Genomic DNA, 25,038 nt, shown 5'->3' on the forward strand with positions numbered 1-25,038 from the left:
TTGCACATTGCACAGGAGGACACAGCAGGGATGTGGTCAGGAGGACAGGCTGCAGTGGTGCAAACCTTTCAATGATCACAGTAGATCACAAAATGTTACTGCAAGTCCACACCCAACCTCACCCTGCTGTGCCACTCATCACATCCCCATCACTCTGCCTTCCCTACCCTACTCCTGCACATCCTTACTCACACCAACTTATCTTGCACCTCCACCCATCCCTCTCTATCTACATTATCATTTCCCCATCTCACTAGCCACCCCTCACACTCACCCTCATCCCAGTGCAATCATACCAACTAACAACACACAAGGGTAGGCACTTGGGTGTTTTATGCAAATTTCATGTAAATTTTCTTTTAAAATGTTGTCAAACATTGAAATCTATATTTTCAACACTTTCCCTTATTGGACGGATCTGTGCTCGCCTTTGGAAGTGTCTTAGTGAGTTCCAGTGAATGTTGAGACATAACTTCCCCCTCAATTGTGATGAGTGTGAAATGAATGGCTTGGACATTGGAGGGATGCTTTACGGTGTTGGTGTATGGTGATGTCAAACTGCCGCATCATGTGGCAGCCAGGGTGTACAGTGTCAAGTGAAGTAAATCTGGCCATGGTGATGCCATCGCTGGTCTCCCGGGCAGCAATGTTGTTGGGTGCTGATGCCCTGTGTCCTGTGCAGCACCAGATGATTGCGGAGAAGGTTGGTGTTGTTGGTGATGTTGGTGTTGGGGCTGATTGTGGAGGGATTCAGAGGACCAAGGTGAGATTTTTTCAAGGGCACCGATGCTGCTGGAATAGATGGCAGCTGCAGTTGAGATAACAGAAGTGATCTGCCAATGATGAGAGAGCTTGCTCCAAGGAGGTGACAGTGGATAGAGAGTTTACTCCAAACACTTCCAAACTGCATACAGTTCAAAAGTGTCTTTCAAGTTATGAAGGCTCAAGCTTCTGACATTGGAAAGTGAACAGTTGTGAAATGGTATCTTTCATACCACTTTTGCAGCTGTCACCTATTCACAGCAATGGGGAAACATAGAGAACCCGACCTACTTACTTGACGTGATTCCCCAAGCAACGAGAACCTCGTAAAAAAAAGTGGGAAAATAGGAAAAGGCTGGCAAAATAGTAGTTAACAAGCGTTTAACAAGCATTTAACTATCTTAAATGCCTCCCCCGCCACTTGGTGCCAGGTCTGTCCTGAAATCGCAGACCTGACACTTTGGAAACTTACATGGAGGCAGGTTCGGAGCGGGTTCCCAACCTGCTGTCAATCATTTCGATTTTGACAGCGGACCCGCCTCCAAACCTGCACTCTGAGCGCTGGCAAAATTCAGCCCATGGAGTGGGAGGCAAGTTTTTGAGGTGGATTGAAACTGGTTAAATCAGAGAAAGCTAAGGTTGGTTGTGGATGGAGCTTCATCATGGTGAGGGGTGATCAGCGGGATTGATACTGGGGCCATTGTTTTTCACAGTGTAAATAAATGATTTGGACTAGGGTCAGAAACAAAGTTGTCTAAGTTTGCAAATGCTACCAAAATGTGGATAAATGCAAGGAAATGAGACTAGGGAAAGGAAATAAATAGTGGGAATGTAAATTAAATAGCTCCAGAACACAAAATAGGAAAGGGATAGGGGGTTACAGCTGAATAGCTCACTGAAACCAACAATATGAAAATTTGATTTTGGGGTCTATGGCCAAAGGGATAGAACATGAACCTCCGGTGGTGATATGAGTCTGTACAAGGCACTGGTACAATCATATCTAGAGTACTGTGTCTAATCCTGGTCATTGCACCACAGCATTTATATCCAGGCACTGGAGACAGTGCAGAAAATGGCAACCAGACTAATTATTCAAGTATTGGCAATTCTTAAGTGAATAAATAAACTGAATCTCAATAATGGGCCAGATTTTGCTGAAAAAATACGCAAATCGGCCAGCATACCCTGTGAATTGCGAATTGCTAAAAGTTGCTGAATGATTTGGGCTGCTCCGTCATTAGCTTCGCTGAAATGGCATCTCACCCTTAACTTCCCTGTGATTTTTCTGAAGCTGCTGTATTTGCACATTAATTACCCATTAAACTTGCCACAGAAAGCTAAGTCTAGTAATTAATAGTGTAAGTACCCTTTTAACGACGTGATAATTGTTAATGACTGTCAATCAACCTCTCTTGCCCAGAAAGTGAACAATTCTAAGTGTGGAGTCTCAATTCTTAAGGTTGTGAATTCTTACTTTTCCTTTCTGTCCCTTTTTTCTCTCTCTTTTAATCCAATCTTTCTTTCCCTCTCTTTATTTCTTTCTGTACCTGATTTGATATTGAATTCACTCACCTCTCATTCAGCCTCCCTCTTGGTCCTAATTCTGTTTATTTCTCAACCTTTAAATATCATTGGTTAAGGAGATACACTGTTTGTCCTGTTGCTCACCAAGGTCCCAGATGCCCTCGCTGTGATGTTATTAGCTCACACATCCAGCAACTTTGTGGGCAAAAATGTTGAAACCTAAACGTGTATGAACAAATCTAACTAACGGGGCCGTGAAATGCCCCGCTCCAGCAAAATGTTTGCAATCGCCAGAAACTCTAGAAACATCAGGCATAGCTCAAGTTTAGAAGCGGATTTTAGTAGAGAGTGATGACCAAGCAAAGTAGACTGCCCTCGGATGCATCGGGAGCATATTTAAGGAGAATTGACATTTGAGGGAGTGGAAGATCAAAAGCAAACAGTTTTTGGGACCAGCCAGATAGACCGAAGAGTCTTTTCCATTCCTGCACTTTAGTATGTTCTAAATAGTTTGTTAAATATTTTGACAGAGAATACATTTATTTATAACAAGGTCATGTTAAAAGCCTGATTATAGTGCGGCTAAAATAATATACAGGCGATCTTGTTAAAATTCCTAGAGAATCTCAGAGGATTTCTATAGATTTTTGGAAGCCTATAGAACAATTAAAAAGCACTAAGGGGCTTTTGAGGATCATAGTTATGTTCATTACTGTTGTGTTGTACCTAATTCCAATTTTCACAGCTTTGGGCGATATCATAAAAAAAAGACTTCAAATTAAAGAAAGGAGAAATCTGAAGGAATATCCATAATGAAATATCCTGCTTCCTTTAATGTGAGTGCTATTTTAATGAAGCTCCTCTGACGGATTACTAATGTATAACTTTTTTATGTTGTGGGACAAAGCTGTCTGTTCTGATGATTGACATGGGCCAACATTATGATGTGGTTTTGGAAATGAGCCCACTGTGGCTCTTCTGAGGCAAGTTTCTGAATTAGTGCTGCCCTCCAAGTGCAGTGGAGCCTTTTTAACCCCACTCATTGGTATTCCAGTGTACTGTTACTGAATGACTTTTTAATGGCTTTGGCATCTAGGCTGGTACCCCTGACACATTACTCAGCAGAAGAATTCAAATGAGCTTCTGGAAATAAGCAGCACTGAATACAGAAATTAGAACAAGGCAACACAATTAATGAGCATACTGTTAATTCAAATACTGTATATCCCATTGTGTTATGCCAAACTTATAGATTTAAATGTAGTAAATAAAAATATATACAGCCTGTAATATACTATAATAATGTTTAACAAGGTTTTCAATATATGTACAATGAGCTATGAAGTCACGCTTTTAAAATGTTAGAGTCACTAATAAGATCAAATTATTTCTTCAGACCAAACAAGATTCACATTTAACAGCAGAATGTTGCAGACTGTAGGTGTGACAGAAACTGTGTAGCCACTTCTAAAGTTTTGATTCTGTCTGGAATAAAAATGTACCAAAGCCATTGGATTAAATCTGAGCAGCAGCATTCTAAATTCAGACCAAGTGTGATTCGCGACTCCATTTACACTGGAGATCCAATTCAGCTCAGATCACAGCTTCAAACTGAATTTGATTTCCCCGGTGTTTTCACTACACCTGTGCTCCATACTACAACATGGGTTGAATGGTATCAAATGAATGATGAATGCATTTGCCAGTCAGTGCTGCAGATTTCCTTGCATTTTAACAAACTGTTACACACCAACCTGATTTAAATCAATCTGACTCTGAACCTGTTTTAAACTGACATTTAAAGGTGGGGTATTTTTACATTCTATTGTCCCAATTTTAAGTTGGGTTGAGCATGGGGCCGGCGTGACAATTGTTAGCCCGTGCCATTTTAACTCCCGAGCCTCATTTAAATACACTAGGACCGACTCCTGCCCAAACCCGGTGTCATTGATACCAGGCTGATGGCGGGGGTCGCGCCCCAGCTGTCAGGTAAGTGGTGTGGTGTGATGGGGGGATGGGCAGGCGATCGCAATTGGGGAAGGAAGCTTGGGGCCCTAGCTTTCCTTGTGGGGCCCGGGAAAGCACTCCTGCTCCTCCTAGCCAACAAGGAAATGGTTAAAAAATAAATTTAACTTACCTTTTCAGCCCACTTCTGGGACTGCTGCTCCTTCGCGCTCCGTGCTCCGGGTGCCAGCCGTTAAAATATAGTCGGGGTCTCTATCCCCATAAAACTCAGCATTATGGGCCCATGTCTTGTATCAGCTGGCCGCTCATCAAATGCCACCACTGCTACCCCCTTCATTGCCAGTGCTTAGTGACTCACCCTATATTTGCTCTTCAATGGCACTACTCACTTCTCCTGAATCGTCTGCATCTGTTTTGGTGTCTGTTTGAAGTGGGGATGGTGAGGATTGGTTTTCTGATGAGTGGTGTACTTCAGATTCAACTGGTGAGTGAATGGCTTCTCCTTGCTCTGTGAGGAGAGCAAGTGGCACATTATGAGTAAATAAGCACACTTGCATTTGGGTACTGCATTATCATAACATGCACTATTAGTTGCTTGCACATAATAATGGTATGTGAACACATTGATAAAAATGGATTGGTTTCGCCTCCATCATCCTGCCTAAAATCAAGTGAGATAGCAGCAGAGAACGAGGGAAAATTCAAACAGTGAGGCTTACCTCACTGCCCAGCCTGGATTTCCTCACCCCCACCCCCACCCCCACCCCTGACAGGACGACTGTTGGTCTTCCTTCCCCAAATGTATCATTACTTATTTACTCTTGTAAACTAGCATCACTAAAACAGATCATGGTCATTATCACATTGCTGTTTATGGGAACTTGCTGTGCACAAATTGGCTGTTGGGTTTCCTTCATTATAACAGTAACTACACTTCAAAAATACTTAATTGCTTTGGGACGTCCTGAGGTCATGAAAGGTGCAATCTAAATGCAAGTGTTTCTTTCATTTCTTTATTGTCATTTCTGTGCCTTTATTTATAAAATCCAAAATGCTATGGGCCTTTATTACAGCTTTATTTACCTACACTCACTAGGAGGATTCAATCAGAGGTAAGTAAAATAAATAGGTAGGTTTAAGCATGACAGACATGACGGAAATTTCATGATGGAAAAAGCAAGATGGAAATGGACATGACAAGAAAGTGTTACAGGAAATAAGTGACGTTCAATATATTACTGGTAGATCTCCTGTGGTGTTGCTCACAGGAAGTTTGGATATATTGGGGATTATTTTGGCCAACGTAGGTGCTGTGCTAATAAGAGATGCCTGTTTGAAAGTCTGGATTTAAACTAGCTCGGCAGAGGGATGGGCACCAGCGTGTAAGAGTAGGAAAGAGCAATAAGGTGCATAAAAGTGTGAGTGTGTTGGATAGCACTAGAGGTGGTAGTAGTTCCATATTAGATGGGAGCAGACAAAGAAAGACTACGAAAAATTCAAAAATGGGTTTAGAATGCATGTACGTAAACGCACAAAGTGTGGTAAATAAGGTTGGTGAGCTACAAGCACAATTAGCTGTGTGGCAATACTCGGAGCTCTGACACAGCTAGAGAGCCCCAGGTGGGCAGAGGAAACGCTTCAAGGACACCCACAAAGCCTCCTTGAAAAAGTGCAACATCCCCACTGACACCTGGGAATCCCTGGCCCAAGACCACACAAAGTGGAGGAGAAGCATCCGGGAAGGCGCCAAACACCTCGAGTCTCTTCGCCGGGAGCAAGCAGAAGCCAAGCGCAAGCAGTGCAAGAAGCACACGTCAATCCAAGCACCCCACCCACCCGCCCCTTCAACCACCGTCTGCCCCACCTGTGACAGAGACTGTAGGTCTCGCATTGGACTCATCAGTCACCTGCGAACTCATTTTTAATGTGGAAGCAAGTCATCCTTGGTTCCGAGGGACTACCCAAGAGAAGAGAAGAGAATATGATGTTGTGGCAATAACGGAAATGTGGCTTAAAAATGGTGAGGACTGGGCACTTAGTATTCAAGGGTACAAGGTGTTCAGAAAAGATAGGGAAGGAAAAAAGGGAGGTGGGGAGGCTGTGCTGATTAAGGAAGACATTGTAGTATTGGAAAGGGAGGATGTTCTTGAGGGGACAAGGACAGAATCCATTTGGTTAGAGTTGAGGAGCAAAAATGGTATGATCACGCTATTGGGGGTATTCTATAGGCCTCCAAATAGTGAGAGGGAGGTAGAGGAGCAAATTTGCAGGGAAATCGCAGAGATATGCAAGAGCAATAGAGTGGTGATATTGGGGGACTTTAATTACCCAAACATCGATTGGGATAATGCTAGGGTAAAGGGAAAGAAGGGGGAGGAATTTCTGAAATGTGTTCAGGAGAATTTCCTTGACCAATATGTTGTTGGCCCAACTAGGAAGGAGGCATTGCCGGATCTGGTACTGGGGAATGAGGTGGGCCAGGTCGACCAAGTGTCTGTGGGAGAACACTTGGGTATGAGTGATCATCGTATCTAGTATTATCTTCTCATCTAGTTGTCGTGGTCCACGTAGGTACCAACGACATAGGTAGGACAAAGAAAGAGGTTCTGCTGAGACAGTTTGAGCAGCTAGGGACTAAATTAAAAAGCAGAACCACAAAGGTAATAATCTCTGGATTATTACCTGAGCCACAAGTAAATTGGCATAGGGTCAATAGGATCAGGGAGATGAATGCGTGGCTCAAAGATTGGTGTGGGAGAAGTGGGGTTCGATTTGTGGGGCACTGGCACCAGTACTGGGGAAAGAGAGAGCTGTTCCGTTGGGACAGACGACACCTGAACCATGCTGGGACCAGAGTTCTAGCGAATCGAATAACTAGGGAGGTAGATAGGGCTTTAAACTAAATATGGGGGGAGTGGGGAGGGTCCCGGTGGAGAGAAATTTAGAATGCTAAAGAGAAAAGACAAGGAAGCAGTGCAGGAAAGTGATTGGGGGAAGGATAACCAGATTGTGTCAGGAAGGGGCAGAGCGTACAAATAAAAGAATGCACTAACAAATAGGATCCAGGTAAGAAAAAATGGTAATAAGACAAATAGGGACATAGTACCAAAAAATGTTAAGATGTCTAAAAATGTTAAAGGCACTGTATCTGAATGCATTAACAGCGCAAATAGATGTAAATGGATACGATATAATTGCAATTATGGAGATATGGCTGCAGGGTGACCAAGGCTGGGAGCTGAATATCCAAAGCTATTCGATATTTAGGAAGGACAGGCAAAAAGGATAAGGAGGTGGGGTGGCGTTGTTAGTAAAGGATGAAATCAGAGCAATAGTGAGAAAGGATATTGGCTTAGAAAATCAAGATGTAGAATCAGTCTGGGTGGAGCTAAGAAGCACCAAGAGGCAGAAAACATTGGTGGGAGTAGTGTATAGGCCTCCAAACAGTAGTGGTAAGGTAGGGGATGGCATCAAACAGGAAATTAGAGATGCATGTAACAAGGGTACTACAGTAATCATGGGAGACTTTAATCTACATATAGACTGGTCAAACCAAATTAGCAATAATACTGTGGAAGATGAATTCCTGGAGTGTGTACAAGATGTTTTTTTAGACCAATACATTGAGGAGCCAACTAGGGAACAGGCTATCCTAGACTGGGTATTGTGCAATGAGAAAGGGTTAATTAATAATCTTGTGCGGGGTCCTTTAGGGAAGAGTGACCAGAACATGATAGAATTCCTCATTAAGATGGAAAGTGAAGAAGTCCAATCTGAAACTAGGGTCCTCAATCTAAACAAAGGAAACTACAATGGTATATGGAGTGAGTTGGCTATGATAGATTGGGGAGCTTCATTAAAAGGCATGATGGTGGATAGGCAATGGCTAACATTTAAGGAACGAATGCGTGAATTGCAACAGTTATACATTCCCTTCTGGCGCAAAAACACAAAAGGAAAAGCATCTCAACCATGGCTAAGAAAAGAAATTAAGGATAGTATTAGATCCAAAGAGGAGTCATATAAAGTTGCCAGAAAAAGTAGCAAGCCTGAGGATTGGGAGCAGTTTATAGTTCAGCAAAAAAGGACCAAGAGATTGATCAAGAGGGGAAAAATAGAGTATGAGAGTAAACTTGCAAGGAACATAAAAGTGGACTATAAAAGCTTCTACAAGTATGTAAAAAGAAAAAAGATTTGTGAAGACAAATGTAGGTCCCTTACAGTGAGAAATGGGAGAATTTATAATGGGGAACAAGGAAATGGCTGAGCAATTAAACAAATACTTTGGTTCTGTCTTCACAGAAGAGGGCACAAATAACTTCCCAGAAGTGTGAAGGAACCAAGGGTCTTATGAGAAGGAGGAATTAAAGGAAATTAGTATTAGTAAACAAATAGTGCTCGAGAAATGAATGGGACTGAAAGCTGATAAATCCAGGGCCTGATAATCTGCATCCCAGAGTACTAAAAGATGTAGCCATGGAAATAGTGGATGCATTGGTTGTCATCTTCCAAAATTCTATAGATTATGGAACAATTCCGGCAGATTGGAGGGTGGCAAATGTAACCCCACTATTTAAAAAAGGAGGGAGAGAGAAAACCGGGAACTACAGACCGGTTAGCCTAACATCAGTAGTAGGGAAAATGATAGAGTCTATTATAAAGGATGTGATAACAGGACACTTAGAAAATATCAACGGGATTAGACAAAGTCAACAAGGATTTATGAAAGGGAAATCGTGTTTGACAAACCTACTGGAGTTTTTTGAGGATATAACTGGTAGAATAGATGAGGGAGAACTAGTGGATGTGGTGTATTTGGATTTTCAGAAGGACTTTGATAAAGTCCCACATAAGAGGTTAGTGTGCAAAATTAAAGCACATGGGATTGGAGGTAATATACTGGCATGGATTGAAAATTGGTTAACAGACAGGAAACAGAGAGTAGGAACAAATGGATCTTTTTCGGGGTGGCAGGCGGTGACTAGTGGGATACCACAGGGATCAGTGCTTGGGCCCCAACTATTCACAATATATATCAATGATTTGGATGAGGGAACCAAATATAATATTTCCAAGTTTGCTGATGACACAAAATTAGGTGGGATTCTGAATTGTGAGGAGGATGTAAAGAGGCTTTAAGGCGATTTAGTCAAGTTGAGTGAGTGGGCAAATACATGGCAGATGCAGTATAACGTGGATAAATGTGAAGTTATCCACTTTGGAGAAACAGAAAGGTAGAGTATTATTTAAATGGTGATAGATTGGGAAATGCTGATGTATAAAGGGACCTGGGTATCCTTGTACACCAGTCACTGAAAGCAAACATGCAGGTACAACAAGCAGTTAGGAAGGCAAATGGTATGTTGGTCTTCATTGCAAGAGGATTTGAGTACAGGAGCAAGGATGTCTTACTACAGTTGTACAGGGCCTTGGTGAGACCACACCTGGAGTACTGTGTGCAGTTTTGGTCTCCTTACCTAAGAAAGGTTATACTTGCCATAGAGGGAGTGCAGCGAAGGTACACCAGACTGATTCCTGGGATGGCAGGACTGTCGTATGAGGAGAGATTGGGTCGACTAGGCCTGTATTCACTAGAGTTTAGAAGAATAAGAGGGGATCTCATTGAAACGTATAAAATTCTGACAGGGCTAGACAAACTGAATGCAGGGAGGATGTTTCCCCTGGCTGGGGGGGTCTAGAACGAGGGGTCAGTCTCAGGATACGGGGTAGGACATTTAGGACTGAGATGAGGAGAAATTTCTTCACTCAGAGGGTGGTGAACCTGTAGAATTCTCTACCACAGAAGGCTGTGGAGGTCAAGTCACTGAATATATTTAAGATGGAGATACGTACGAACATACGAATATATGAATTAGGCCCTTCGAGCCTGCTCCACCATTCAATGAGATCATGGCTGATATGATTACTCCGCATTCCCGCCTACCCCCAATAACTTTTCACCCCCTTGTTTACCAAGAATCTATCTACCTCTGCCTTAAAAATATTCAAAGACTCTGCTTCCACCACCCTCTGAGGGAGAGAGTTCCAAAGACTTACGACCCTCTGAGAAAAAATGTCTCCTCATCTCTGTCTTAAATGGGCAAACCCTTATTTTTAAACAGTGACCCCTAGTTCGAGATTCTCCCACAAGAGGAAACATCCTCTCCACATTCACCCTGTCCAGACCCCTCAGGATCTTATATGTTTCAATCAAGTCACCTCTTATTCTTCTGTTCATCCCAGTTTGGCATAAAAATAAAACAAAAAAGGTGACTCAACCGTGGCTAACAAGGGAAATTAGGGATAGCATAAGATCCAAGGAGAGGACATATAAATTGGCCAGAAAAAGCAGTAAACCTGAGGATTGGGAGCAGTTTAGGATTCAACAAAGGAGGACAAAGGGATTAATTAAGAAGGGGAAAATAGAATATGAGAGTAAGCTTGTAGGGAACATAAAAACTGACTGTAAAAGCTTTTATAGATATGTGAAAAGAAAAAGATTGGTGAAGTCAAGTGTAGGTCCCTTGCAGTCAGAATCAGGGGAATTTATAATGGGGAACAAAGAAATGGCAGACGAATTAAATACATATTTTGGTTCTGTCTTCACAAAGGAGGACACAAATAACCTCCCAGAGATGTCGGGGAACATAGGGTCTGATGAAAGGGAGAATCTGAAAGAAATCAGTATTTGTAGGGAAATGGTGCTAGGGAAATTGACGGGATTGAAGGCCGATAAATCCCCAGGGCCTGATAATCTACCTCCTAGGGTACTTAAGGAAGTGGCCCTAGAAATAGTAGATGCATTGCTGATCATCTTCCAACATTCGATGGAATCTGGAACAGTACCCATGGATTGGAGGGTAGCTAATGTTACCCCACTATTCAATAAAGGTGGTAGAGAGAAAATGGGGAATTACAGACCGGGAAGCCTGACATCGGTAGTGGGGAAAATGCTAGAGTCCATTATAAAAGATGTAATAGCAGAGCATTTGGAAAACAGTGACAGGATCGGACAAAGTCAACATGGATTTACAAAAGGTAAATCGTGCTTGACTGATCTACTGGAATTTTTTGAGGATGTAACTGGTAAAATAGATAAGGGAGAAACAGTGGATGTGGTGTATTTGGACTTTCAGAAGGCTTTCGATAAGGTCCCGCATAAGCGATTAGCGTGTAAAGTTAAGGCACATGGGATTGGGGGCAAGGTATTGACTTGGATAGAGAACTGGTTGGCAGACAGCAAGCAAAGAGTTGGAATAAACTGGTCTTTTTCCAAGTGGCAGGCAGTGACTAGTGGGGTACCGCAGGGATCGGTCCTTGGACCCCAGCTATTCACAATATATATTAATGATCTAGACAAAGGAACTAGATGTAATATCTCCAAATTTGCAGATGACACAAAGCTGGGTGGGCGTGTGTGCGATGAGGAGGATGCCGAGAAACTCCAGGATGATTTGGACAGGTTGGGTGATTGGACAGAAGCATGGCAGATGCAATATAACGTGGATAAATGTGAGGTTATCCACTTTGGTGGCAAAAACAGGAAGGCAGATTATTATCTGAATGACAATAGATTGGGAGAAGGGGAAGTGCAACGAGACCTGGGTGTCCTTGTGCACCAGTCGCTGAAGGTAAGCATGCAGGTGCAGCAGGCGGTTAAGAAGGCAAATGGTATGTTGGCCTTCGTAGCGAGAGGGTTTGAGTACAGGAACAAGGATGTCTTGCTGCAGTTGTACAGGGCCTTGGTGAGACCACATCTTGAGTATTGTGTGCAGTTTTGGTTGCCTTATCTGAGGAAGGATGTTCTTGTCATGGAAGGAGTTCAGCAAAGATTCACCAGGCTGATACCTGGGATGGCAGGAATGACGTATGAGGAGAGATTGGGTCGATTGGGCTTGTACTCGCTGGAGTTCAGAAGAATGAGAGGGGATCTCATTGAAACGTATAAAATTCTGACAGGACTAGACAGACTAGATGCAGGAAGGATGTTCCCGATGGTTGGGGAGTCCAGAACCAGGGGTCACAGTCTAAGGATCAGGGGTAGGCCATTTAGGACAGAAAAGAGGAGGAATTTCTTCACCCAGAGAGTGGTGAACCTGTGGAATTCTCTACCACAGAAGGCAGTAGAGGCCAATTCATTAAATATATTCAAGAAGGAGTTGGATATATTTCATAAGGCTAAAGGGATCAAGGGGTATGGGGAGAAAGCAGGGTCAGGGTACTGAATTTGGATGATCAGCCATGATCGCATTTAATGGCGGAGCAGGCTCGAGGGGCCGAATGGCCTACTCCTGCTCCTATCTTCTATGTTTCTATGTTTAAACTCCAGCAGATACAAGCCTAGCCTGTCCAACCTTTCCTCATAAGACAACCTGCCCATTCCAGGTATTATTCTAGTAAACCTTCTCTGAACTGCCTCCAACGCATTTACATTCTTCCTTAAATAAGGAGACCAATACTGTACACAATATTCCAGATGTGGTCTCACCAATGCCCTGCACAACTGAAGCATAACCTCCCTACTTTTGTATTCAATTCTCCTCGCAATAAACGATAACATTCTATTAGCTTTCCTAATTAGTTGCTGTACCTGCATAGTAACCTTTTGTGATTCATGCACTAGGACACCCAGATCCCTCTGCATCTCAGGGCTCTGCAATCTCTCACCATTTAGATAATATGCTTTTTTATTTTTCCTGCCAAAATGGACAACTTCACATTTTCCCACATTATACTCCATCTGCCAGATCTTTGCCCACTCACTTAACTTAACTATATCCCTTTATAGCCTTCTTATGTCCTCTTCACAATTTACTTTCCTACCTATCTTTGTGTGATCAGCAAATTTAGCAACCATACCTTCGGTCCCTTCATCCAAGTCATTTATATAAACTGTAAAAAGTTGAGGCCCCAGCACTGATCTCTGTGGCACACCACTCGTTACATCTTGCCAATCAGAAAATGACCCATTTATGCCTAGTCTCTGTTTCCTGTTAGCTAGCCAATCTTCTATCCATGCCAATATGTTACCCCCTACACCATGAGCTTTTATTTTCCGCAATAACCTTTGATATGGCACCTTATCAAATGCCTTCTGGAAATCTAAGTACAGTACATCCACCGGTTCCCCTTTATCCACAGCACATGTTACTTCCTCATCGAACTCCAATAAATTGGTTAAACATGATTTCCCTTGCACAAAACCATGCTGACTCTGCCTGATTACTTTGAACTTTTCTAAATGCCCTGCTATAACATCTTTAATAATAGCTTCTAAAATCTTTCCTATGACAGATGTTAAGCTAACTGGCCTGTAGTTTCCTGCTTTCTTTCCCCCTCCCTTTTTGAATAAAGGAGTTACATTTGCTATTTTCCAATCTAATGGAACCTTCCCCGAATCTAGGAAATTTTGGAAAATGAAAACCAATGCATTGTGGCGTACCAATCACAGAAAGGACACAATCAACTTTTCGGTCCGTAGACTATAAATCAGGCGTCATGCCTTTAAGAAGGATCACACCTTTAAGAAACTCGATCTGCAACATAGTTAAGCCCAGAGCGGGGGAGGAGCAGTCGAAGCTGTGGACTGATGAAAGGCAGTCGGACTTGGTGTAGTCTCTGATGCCATTTTTATGTTCAACATGCAGTCTCAACAATTAAACCTTTTCTGTTGAACCTCTCCGAGTTCAGTATTTTTTGTTAGGAGTATGTAGACTCCTACAGCATCAACTATCTCACTAGCTATTTCTTTTAAGACCTTAGGATGAAGTCCATCAGGACCCGGGGACTTGTCAGCCCGTAGCTCCAACAATTTGCTCAGTACCACTTCCCTGGTGATTATAATTTTCTTGAGTTCCTCCCTCCCTTCCATTTCCTGATTTACAGCTATTTTTGGGATGTTACTTGTATCCTCTTTAGTGAAGACCGATGCAAAACACCTGTTCAATTCAACTGCCATCTCCTTATTTTCCATTATTAATTCCCCAGACTCACTTTTTATAGGACCAACGCTCACTTTGTTAACTCTTTTTTAAATGTAGCCTGGCGAAATGGAGCAGCACAGGACACAGAACTTTCTTTTTTCTGGGGTTTTTTATTCTGAATTGATAACTTGGGTTCTAGGCTTAGGATGTAGTTGTAAATACATAAAACCACATTTAATTGTATAAAATACAGAAAAGACGGAAATACGGCAAATACAAGAAAACACAGTCGATAAAATACGGCAGTGGCTTGCTGTAGAACAGAACACGAGGCAAACCACAGGTGCAGTTAGTTAGTCAGCTAACACTCATTATACAAAACAAAACCAATAGTACAATACATTCTTATGTCCCGTTATCACTTGTTACATCTTACAAGAAAACACAGAATAAGTTCATTTCAAAAGTCATATTCACCCCAGCTCCCTCAGAGAAATCTCTCACGCTGGATGTAGAAAATGGAGGCTGTGAAGAAAGGGGAGGTTCCTTTGGCATCACATGGTCCTACCCATAATCCTTTTCTCCTTGTTCAAATTACTAAAGGGGAAAATGAACCGCGCCATCTAGTGGACTTAAATATTCACTGCATTTTCCCCACTTGGCTACATTCTCCCCTGCTTTAAAGTCAACGTCCTTGGTAACTTAGCACCGGTTTTTCACTTCTTTTACAGCTTCTCAAAAAAATGCAGCACCCAGACTAGATAAAACATGAGAGAACACCTCAGGACTGAGTGAGACTGCATTACAGGCTGACTGAGGCAAATGGTACGGGTTAGGGTTTACCCCAGCATTGGCTCTTTTAGTTCTGCGAGGAGCCGGAATGGGTACCTCAACCTCAGTCCCACACTCCGAAGGATCTGAATGCTCTGGCTCAGAAACAGCCTCTGATTCCTGTACCTCTTGGGCGTTACCAACAGGATCATTGTTTACTTTTTCCTCCTGAGTTAACTCTGGATAGGTGACTTCCTCTACCACAACAAACTCAGTATCAGAGGGCTCTGGCAACGATTCTGTCAAAAGAGTGACGGGGGTACGGTGACAGGGGACTTGGTTCTCATCCTCCTCGGCTCAGGGACAGGGGTAACACATGGCCTAAGATTAACTCTATGGACCCTTTTTAAAGGACCACCCTCTAAAGGCTCAACTGCATATGTAGTGCCCTGTACCTCCACCACTCTGTACACAGTAGGACCCCAAGCATCCTGAATTTTGTTCCTACCCAAAGGCCTGTGTCGTAAGTATACCAGCTGACCCACCTCAATGGTTGGACAGTACACTTTGTCTTTGTTAAGTTCAATTCTTTGAGCTGATTTCTTTTCAGTGTACTCTCTTGCCCTTGCATGTGCCTCATTCAAACACTCTTGGTGGACAACCAACCACTCATGTTTCTTGTCTAACACTTGCTCCTGACCTAATAAAGCATCTACAGGAAGGTGTGGATGAACCCCGAAAAGCAGATAGTACGGTGAGTAGCCAGTCGTAGCATGGGGTGTTACATTGTAGGCATACACCAACTCAGATAAGTGCTCAGGCCAGCGGCGTTTCTTTTCTGGAGGCAGTGTACGCAAAAGATCATGTAAAGATCTGTTGAATCTCTCACATTGAGCATTTCCTTCCGGGTGGTGTGGGGTAGTGCGGGTTTTCTTTACACCATAAAGCTTACACAGCTCGGCAATGATTTCACTCTCAAAATTTTGACCTCTGTCTGAATGCAATCTTTCTGGGACCCCATACTTCATGAACCACTCTTTGAGAAGGACTTTTGCCGTGGTATCAGCCTTTTGGTCCCGAGTAGGGAAGGCTTGTGTGAATTTAGTGAAAACATCTGTCACCACTAACACATTCTCACGACCATCAGAGGCCGGTTCCAGCATGGTGAAATCTACAGCAACTACTTCAAGGGGCCGGGAGGCTAGAAATGATTTCATAGGGGCATGTATCTTGGGGTGGGGCATTTTTGTCAAAACACACCTCTCGCATTTCTTGACCCAGTGTTCCACATCCTCATACATCCCAACCCAAAAACATCTCTGTCTCAAAAGGTTCTGTGTGCGCTCTATTCCCTGATGGCCCATACGATCATGCACAACTTCAAGCACGACTTCTTTCAAACAAGAGGGCAGTAGTAGCTGGTGACATTCACCAACATGGACATCCTCAATTACACAGTACAACAAGCCATCTTGCTCACAAATACGGTGCCACTGCTTTAACATGGATAATACTAGCTTGGATAACTGCGACCTCTCCTTGTAAGTTGGCTTTCGCTGCTCACCCCAAAACTTCCTAAACACGCTGAGGGTGGGGTCTGTGTCCTGAAACTTACGTAGTTCCTCTTTAGAGTAACCGGGAAGTGTTGGTGTGTTACCCTGCGACTCTCTACGCTCAGTACTTTCTTCTGCGTCTGAAACACGGATCTGTCTGACTTTACAGCACTTGACTCCTGCTGTCACTAAGTCTGGTCCTAGAGCTGTTCCCTTGTGAATGACATTACATATGGCCACACAATCATCATAGTCTGCATCCCCACTGTCTGACTCGGGCTCCCCTGCTAACGGCTGCCTAGAGAGGGCATCTGCTGCTGCATTACAGCGGCCTGGGCGGTACTTGACGTCAAAGTCAAAAACAGCTAACTGAGCCACCCATCTTTGCTCAACAGCACCTAACTTAGCTGTAGAAAGGTGACACAGGGGGTTGTTATCTGTTATGACAGTGAACTTGGAACCTAGAAGGTAACCTCGAAATTTCTCTGAAACAGCCCATTTGAGGGCGAGGAGCTCTAGTTTCATACTGCTGTAGTTTCTGTCATTTCTTTCAGCATTACGGAGCCTCCTACTGGCATATGCTATCACTCTCTTCCTATCTCCCTGCTGCTGGTGGAGGATGGCACCTAATCCTAGGTTGCTGGCATCCGTCTCTACAATGAAAGGCTGAGTGAAATCTGCGTAACCTAACACTGGAGCACTGATCAGCTTTTCTTTCAACTGTTCGAAAGCAGCTTGGCACTCAGCTGTCCATGAACCTTCAAACAACCGTTTTGCTTTTGCTGGGCTGTCTTCCCTAAGGCATGCATTGACTACGTCATGGAGAGGGCCAGCTCGTTTAGAAAAATCCTCAATGAACCTCCTGTAATAACTACAGAAGCCAAGAAATGACCTCAGATCTTTGACTGTACTGGGGACCTGCCACTTCTTTATGGCGGAAATTTTCTCTGGATCTGTCCCTATACCCTCCCCTGAAATTTGATGCCCAAGGAACCTGACTTCCTGCTGCAGGAAGTGACACTTTTCAAGCTTTACTTTCAAGCCTGTCTCTTTCAGTCGTCTTAGAGCTGTCTCAAGCCTCTCTAAATGGTCCGGGAAGATCTGAGAGAACACAAGGATGTCATCTAAATACACCAATAGGATGTGGAACACTAAGTCGCTCATAGTCGCTTGCATAAGTTGTTGAAAAGTCGCAGGTCCATTACAGACACCAAAAGGCATTCTGAGGTACTCAAAAAGGCCAAAAGGAGTTGTAAAAGCAGTCTTACTTTCACGAACAGCAACCTGGTGGTACCCACTTGCAAGATCAATGGTCAAGAAGAACTTTGCACCATGAAGGGCATCAAAACTCTCGTCAATGCGGGGCAAAGGAAATGCGTCACATCTGGTTTTTGAGTTTAGTTTCCTAAAGTCAACACAGTCGTATGTCTCCATCAGTCTTACGAACTACCACTATGGGTGAAGCGTATGAACTATTGCTCTCCTGGATGACACGCTTTCTTAGAAGCTTAGTGATGTGGTCCCTCACCTCTTTGTACAGTGTAGGTGGGACACGACGGTATGGTTCTGTAACTGGTACGTCATCTACCAAGTTAATCTCATGCTCAACTTTATCAGTGTAGCCTAGGTCCTCATCCTTAAAAGCAAATACTTCCGAATACCTGGCTAAAAGTGCACCTAACTCTGCTTGTTGGCCCTGTGTGCCACCTATGTGTAGTTTGTCCAAAAGCAACTGAATGTCTTGGTCTGTCATCTGTCCTTCTTTTCTGCCAACAGTTACTTCCTCTGTGTCAGCGGAGATGCGTTGAAATCGCACCTCACAGGAGTCCTTGTCTACACGCTCTGCCTGAGTCTGAGTACCAAGCCTGGTCCTGGGGCTTAACCACACATCCTCCTCAGAGAAATTTACCACCTGCACTGGAAATAAATGTCCCTTTGATTCAACTAGAGTGGGGACAACTACCAGGCCACCTGGCAATGGTGTGTTACCTGGCTCCAACAGCATTTTAGTGCTGTCACCTGACTGAGTTTTAAGTCCCTTTACATAGACTGTAGCTATGGAAGACGCAGGCACATGTACAGAACCCCTACCAGCTACACGGACAGAAGATGACTTTGGAGTGATGTTACACTGTTGTACTTGCTGAAATGCTTCCCTCCAATCTGAATCTAACTTTCCCCCTAGAGTAGTGTCAAACTCAGCATGAACTAGTTGTCTGCATCGGCTGATGATGTTCATACCAATAAGACCTGGTGCTGCAGGCTGTGACTGCTGATGCTCTTTGACTACCAGGAAACCACACTCGGGTAAGGTTATGCCCATAGTTTCAACGTCTAACTCAAGGTAGCCCAAGTAGGGAATGTCCAACCCGTTGGCGGCAGTGATCTTAAGCCACCCGGTTGTAGACAGCATATCCTCATCCCTCCCAAGTAGGTGCTCTCTGAAAAAACCTTCAGAAATAGTGCTGACTTGGCTCCCGGTATCCAGTAAACAGTTAGCAGTAACCCCCCCCAATCTTGAGATCTACTACTGGACATTTACCTATTGCACGGTCAAGAAATCTGTCACGAATACAAGTACTGTTCTGAGAGCCTGCAGGTTTTCCTCGCATTGCCCGGCTCATGGCAATTGAGGGAGCTAGTTTTCCTGCACCCTAGCCGGTATCGGTGGATGTGTTTGCTACCTTGTGCTTCTGAGGACACTGTTTGGCAATGTGTCCCGCCCCGTTACACTTAAAGCAAATAGGCTGACCATCATCAGTGAACTTTGGCTTGGCTCTAGGTTTCCCAACCTTGTCATTACCAGTGTTTTCCTTCTGTAGAGCAAGACCCCGTACTGCCTCTGTTAGTTCCCCGATAGCTTTACCCTGCTCCACCACCACTTTAAGAACATCCTGTAAAGTGACAGCCTGGCTGCCTGGTACCCCAATGGCAGAACACTGAAGATCCCTCCCCGTACTGTCACACACTACATTCTTGCTCTTTGCAACTTTAGTGCTACAGGGCTGGTCTTCTAAGGACCATAAGACAGCTTCCTCATGTACATCAAACAGGGTAGACTGGGGGTTGCCTCGTACAAACTTGCGCAACTCTCTCCGGAGTGAGGGATCTCTAACACCATCAACAAATCTGTTTCTGACAACCCGTTTTGTGTTCGGCACAGCATCTGGTGATTGCTTTACCACAGCTCTAATAATCTGAGAGAGTGCATGTGAGTATTCTAGGAAATCTTCACCCTCTTCTTGCTTGCGTCCATAGAAAGTTTCTAACAGCTGAGACTCACTGCGTTTTTCGGTGAAAGCCCCCCTTAGGTAACTGAACAGGTCACTGGGCTGCTTAGACTCTCCACCCAACCGTAACCCAATTTCCTGTAGGGCTGCCCCCCTCAACAAAGATCGAATGAAATCTACCTGCTCTGCAGGAGTCTGATCTCTAGCTCGTAGTACACTTTCAACCTCTTCAATGAACTCATCAACTGAACGACTATCTTTAGATACCTCACCACTGAATGGTTGGATCTGACGCTCTCTAGGTACATACACATATGACTTGGTTGCCCCATTACCTAGAGTGGCAATAATTGCCATTGCTTGGTCATGGTTTTTTTTCAACTCTAAAATCTGTGACTTGAGTTCATCTATCCGGTTGCCCGCACCCACACTAGAGGTATTGTCCTCAACATCCAAAGTGTGAGCTCCAACCTCCTCATCAGGAGACTCTAACATTTTGACTCAGTTCACAAGTCCCTGAAAGCCACTGAATGGGATGGCAGCTGCGACGATTCTTCTCCAATGGTGTCCCTCCTCGGTGCCTTGATGGGTCCTCTCCCAGATTGGTCCTGGCGCCCTCTGGATCCCGTCTGTCTGGTCTGGTCCTCCTTAGCAACCCCAGGCAGCACTCTCCGTCCGTCTCCAGGTCCACTTGGCACCACACCACTCTTCCCCCACTGCCGTATTTTATGTATTTTTTCTTTACCGAGCCTGAGAAACTCCAAGCTAACAGACCCCACTCCTGGTACCAAAATGTGTAGCCTGGCGAAATGGAGCAGCACAGGACACAGAACTTTCTTTTTTCTGTTTTTTTTTATTCTGAATTGATAACTTGGGTTCTAGGCTTAGGATGTAGTTGTAGATACATAAAACCACATTTAATTGTATAAAATACGGGAAATACGGCAAATACAAGAAAACACAGTCGATAAAATACGGCAGTGGCTTGCTGTAGAACAGAACACGAGGCAAACCACAGGTGCAGTTAGTTAGTTAGCTAACACTCATTATACAAAACAAAACCAATGGTACAATACATTCTTATGTCCCGTTATCACTTGTTACATCTTACAAGAAAACACAGAATAAGTTCATTTCAAAAGTCATATTCACCCCAGCTCCCTCAAGAAATCTCTCACGCTGGATGTAGAAAATGGAGGCTGTGAAGAAAGGGGAGGTTCCTTTGGCATCACATGGTCCTACCCATAATCCTTTTCTCCTTGTTCAAATTACTAAAGGGGAAAATGAACCGCGCCATCTAGTGGACTTAAATATTCACTGCATTTTCCCTACTTGGCTACATTAATATCTATAGAAACTCTTACTATCTGTTTTTATATTTCTAGCTAGCTTTCTCTCGTACTCTAATTTTTCTCTCCTTATTAATATTTTAGTCATTCTTTGCTGTTTATTATATTCTGTTCAATCTTCTGACCTGCCACCCATCTTTGCGCAATTATAGGCTTTTTCTTTAAGTTTAATACTATCTTTAACTTTTTTAGTTAACCACGGATGGTGGGTCCTCCCCTTGGAATTTTTCTTTCTTGTTGGAATGTATATATTCTATGTATTTTGAAATATCCCCTTAAATGTCTGCCACTGCAACTCTATTGACCTATCCCTTAACCTAATTTGCCAGTTCACTTTCATGCCCTCATAATTGCCCTTATTTAAGTTTAAAATACTAGTCTTGGACCCACTCTTCTCTCTCTCAAACTGAATGTAAAATTCAATCATATTATGAGCGCTGCTACCTAGGGGCGCCTTCACTATGAGGTCATTAATTAATCCTATCTCGTTGCACAATACCAGGTCTAGTATAGCCTGCTCTCTGGTTGGCTCCAGTTGTAAGAAACTATCCCGAAAACATTCCATGAACTCCTCATCTATGCTACCTTTGCCCATCTGATTTTTCCAGTCTATATGCAGATTAAAATCCCCCATGATTATTGCCGTACCCTTCTGACAAGCTCCCATTATTTCTTCCTTTTATACTCCATCCTACCATGTGGTTACTGTTAGGAGGCCTGTACACCACTCCCACAAGTGACTTCTTGCCTTTATTATTTCTCATCTCTACCCAAACCACTTCTACATCCTGGTTTCCTGAACTTAGGTCATCCCTCTCTATTGTGCTAATACCATCATTAATTAACAGGGGCAACCCTCCACCTTTTCCCACCTTTCTGTCCTTCCTAAATGTCATGTACCCTTCAATATTCAGGTCCCAATCTATGTCATCCTGCAGCCATGTTTCTGTAATGGCTATCAGATCATATTTATTTATTTCTATTTGCGCTATCAGTTCATTTGTTTTGTTTCGAATGCTATGTGCATTCAGATGCAGAACCTTTAGTTTTGTCCTTTTATAATTTTTGTAACCTCTAGCCTTATCTGTTGATTTACTCTTAGATTTGTACTCTCTATCCCTTCCTGTCACAGTCTGTGTAGTGTATGTGCCTTTAAGTCAGAACTACTTTTACAGCTCCTGTATACTGTAGTACCGGCAGTGACCACACCGGTATATAAGCTTTGCGCATGCCTCTGTACCCCCAGTCTAGAGACTACCCTCCTCCAGTAAAGACCTGTTTATTGTTAATGTACAGCATCCGTGTGATTATTTAATAATAGCATATCCACTGAACCATGGATCGAACAGTGGCGACGAGTGTTGATTCGAATCTACCTGCAAAAAAAAAAAAATAGTCGAGGCCAGGAACACAGGCGTTGACCACGAGCAACCGTCCAGCAGTCAGGCAGAGATTCAACTTCGCAGGGGAGGCTGTGGAGAGCCGGGCTTGGTTCCCCAGCCACTACGAGCAGTAAGAGACCGACGACAGGTCCAGCGCAGACCCTTCCCGAGCAGCGGCGGCTGGAGCCGACCGACGGCGGAGAGAAAGCCAAGCAGCGTCGACGGGTTAAGACAGAGGGTGAAGAGCGCAGGGCGCAGCCGGGGGTTGAACACCGAGCGGCATCGAGAAAAAAGAAAACAAACCGGAGAGAGAGAGGGTAAAGAAACAGTCGGGTTCTAGGCTGAGCGGCGTCGAAAAATATAAAAAGAAGAATGCGCAGAGCACAGCCAGGGCTCACGGGCTGAACAGGGTCCACGGGGCGAAGAAAGGGGAGACGCCATTGAGCCGCGGAGAAGAAGGAAGAGCGCGGGAGGCGTCATTTTTAGAAGCCACAGCGGAGAAGAAGGGCGAGCGCGGGAAGGAAGGAAAGCGCGGGAGACGCCATTTTGTGCCAGCGGAGAAGAAGGGGAAGCGCGGGAGGCGCCATTTGTGACAGTTAACTCACACCCAAGGATGCCGAAGAGCGGCAGTATCTCTACGTTCGACAATGAAGTCGAAGATTGGGCGACATATGTGGAACGCATTGAGGTGTACTGCAGGGCGAATGAAGTGTCAGATGCTAATAAAGCACTGGTTCTGTTAAATTCCATGGGTGCAAAAACTTATGGGTTACGGCGAAATCTGATAACCCCAGAGAAGCCGGTAAACAAGAATTTTGAAAGCATAGTAGAAATCCTACAGGACCACTTAAACCCCACACTGCTGCTGATAGCAGAACGATTTAAGTTCCATAAAAGGAACCTACACAAAGACGAAAGCAATGCTGAGTACCTAACGGAACTGCGCAAGCTATCGAAACACTGCCAGTTTGGAGTGGGACTAGCAGATACGTTAAGGGACAAGTTTGTGTGTGGGCTACAAAGTGAAGGAACCCAGAAATGACTTCTATCAGAAAAGGACCTTACGCTGGACAAAGATTTCAGTATGGCAGTATCACACGAAGCAGCCGCAATGGGCGCTGCACAGATACAACGGAGACCGCAAGAATATGGCACCAATGAAATGTCCTATGGAACAGGGAAGTGCTATCGCTGCGGCAGAACAACACATGATTCAAGGACCAAGTGTGCAGACAGTGTGGGAAAGCAGGACACATAGCAAGAATCTGCAGGTCTGGGAAGAAAACCAACAGTAAGAAATCTCCACAGGAGAAGTACAAAAAGGTACACCAGGTGATGGACAGTGGTTCAGACAAACAGAAAAGTGACACAGACTCTGGAAGCAAGGCGCTGGGTTGTCTGAAACTACATAAGGTAACAGAAATGGAGGACCACCACTGCTAGGACATGAATGGATCCGGAAGATACAATTAGATTGGCATTCCATACAGGCACTGAAGGTTGAGGCCAAAAAGGATGACGACGTCACACCTAGACGACTGTCAAAAATGCTAACTGACGCAAAAGAAGTGTTCCAGGAGGGACTAGGTACACTAAAAGGAATAACAGCAACGATTAAAATAGAGGAAAATGCAAGCCCAAAGTTTCTGAAGGTCAGACCAGTGCCTTATGCGATCAGACCAGCTGTTGAAGCAGAACTGGAAGGGTTGGAACGTTCAGGAGTACTGTCCAAAGTGGACTGGAGTGAGTGGGCTACACCCATCGTTCCTGTAATGAAGAGGTCGTTGAGTAATACGCCTGGGGAACCAAAGAAGGTCAGCATCTGTGGGGATTTTAAGGTGACAATGAACCCAGTCCTTCACACGGTGCAATATCCGCTTCCACGAATTGAGGATATTTTTGCCTCGCCATCTAGAGGTAAACGCTTCACCAAAATTGATCTAGCCCAGGTGTACTTGCAAATGGAGGTAGAAGAAGCTTCGAAACATTACCTTACGATCAACACTCATAAAGGTCTCTATCAATACAACCGGCTGGTGTTTGGAGTAGCCTCGGCTCCGGCTATCTGGCAAAGGGCGATGGATCAGGTCCTGCAAGGGATTCCAGGGACCCAGTGTTATTTGGACGACATCTTGGTCATGGGCGAAAATGACGGTGATCACCTCGCCAACTTGGAGAAGGTGCTCACCAGATTAAAGGAGTATGGGCTACGAGCTAATCGCCACAAGTGCGACTTTTTCCAGAAACAGTTCTTGTATTGTGGCCACGTCATCGATGAAGAGGGGTTACATAAGTCCCCTGACAAGATTGAGGCAGTAGTCAAGGCTCCAGCACCGGAAAATGTGTCACAACTGAGGTCGTCCCTCGGGCTGGTAAACTACTACCACAAGATCTTACCAAATTTGCCTACGGTATTACACGCGCTGAACACCCTATTGCAAACAGGGGTACCATGGAAGTGGGATGACGAACGTAGGCGAGCTTTCCAGAAGTGTAAAGAATTGATCACATCAAAAGAGGTGTTGGCCCATTTCAACCCAGCAATACCAATTCGTTTGGCATGTGATGCATCACCC

General features: G+C 44.1%; 1 long non-coding RNA gene across 1 annotated transcript in view; it reads left to right on the plus strand.

Moving 5' to 3' along the window:
- Positions 1-1,206: 1,206 nt before the first annotated feature.
- LOC147120463 (uncharacterized) overlaps positions 1,207-25,038 on the plus strand; it is a 56,952-nt gene continuing 33,120 nt past the window's right edge. The window contains exons 1-2 of the long non-coding RNA XR_015077854.1: positions 1,207-1,400; positions 3,035-3,125. This is a non-coding gene — a long non-coding RNA (uncharacterized LOC147120463). The remainder of the gene's footprint in view (positions 1,401-3,034; positions 3,126-25,038) is intronic.

Source organism: Somniosus microcephalus, chromosome 4 (genome assembly GCF_052327205.1).
Source record: "Somniosus microcephalus isolate GS21.2 chromosome 4, FLI_Smic_1.0, whole genome shotgun sequence".
In the NCBI taxonomy this organism is placed as follows: domain Eukaryota; kingdom Metazoa; phylum Chordata; class Chondrichthyes; order Squaliformes; family Somniosidae; genus Somniosus; species Somniosus microcephalus.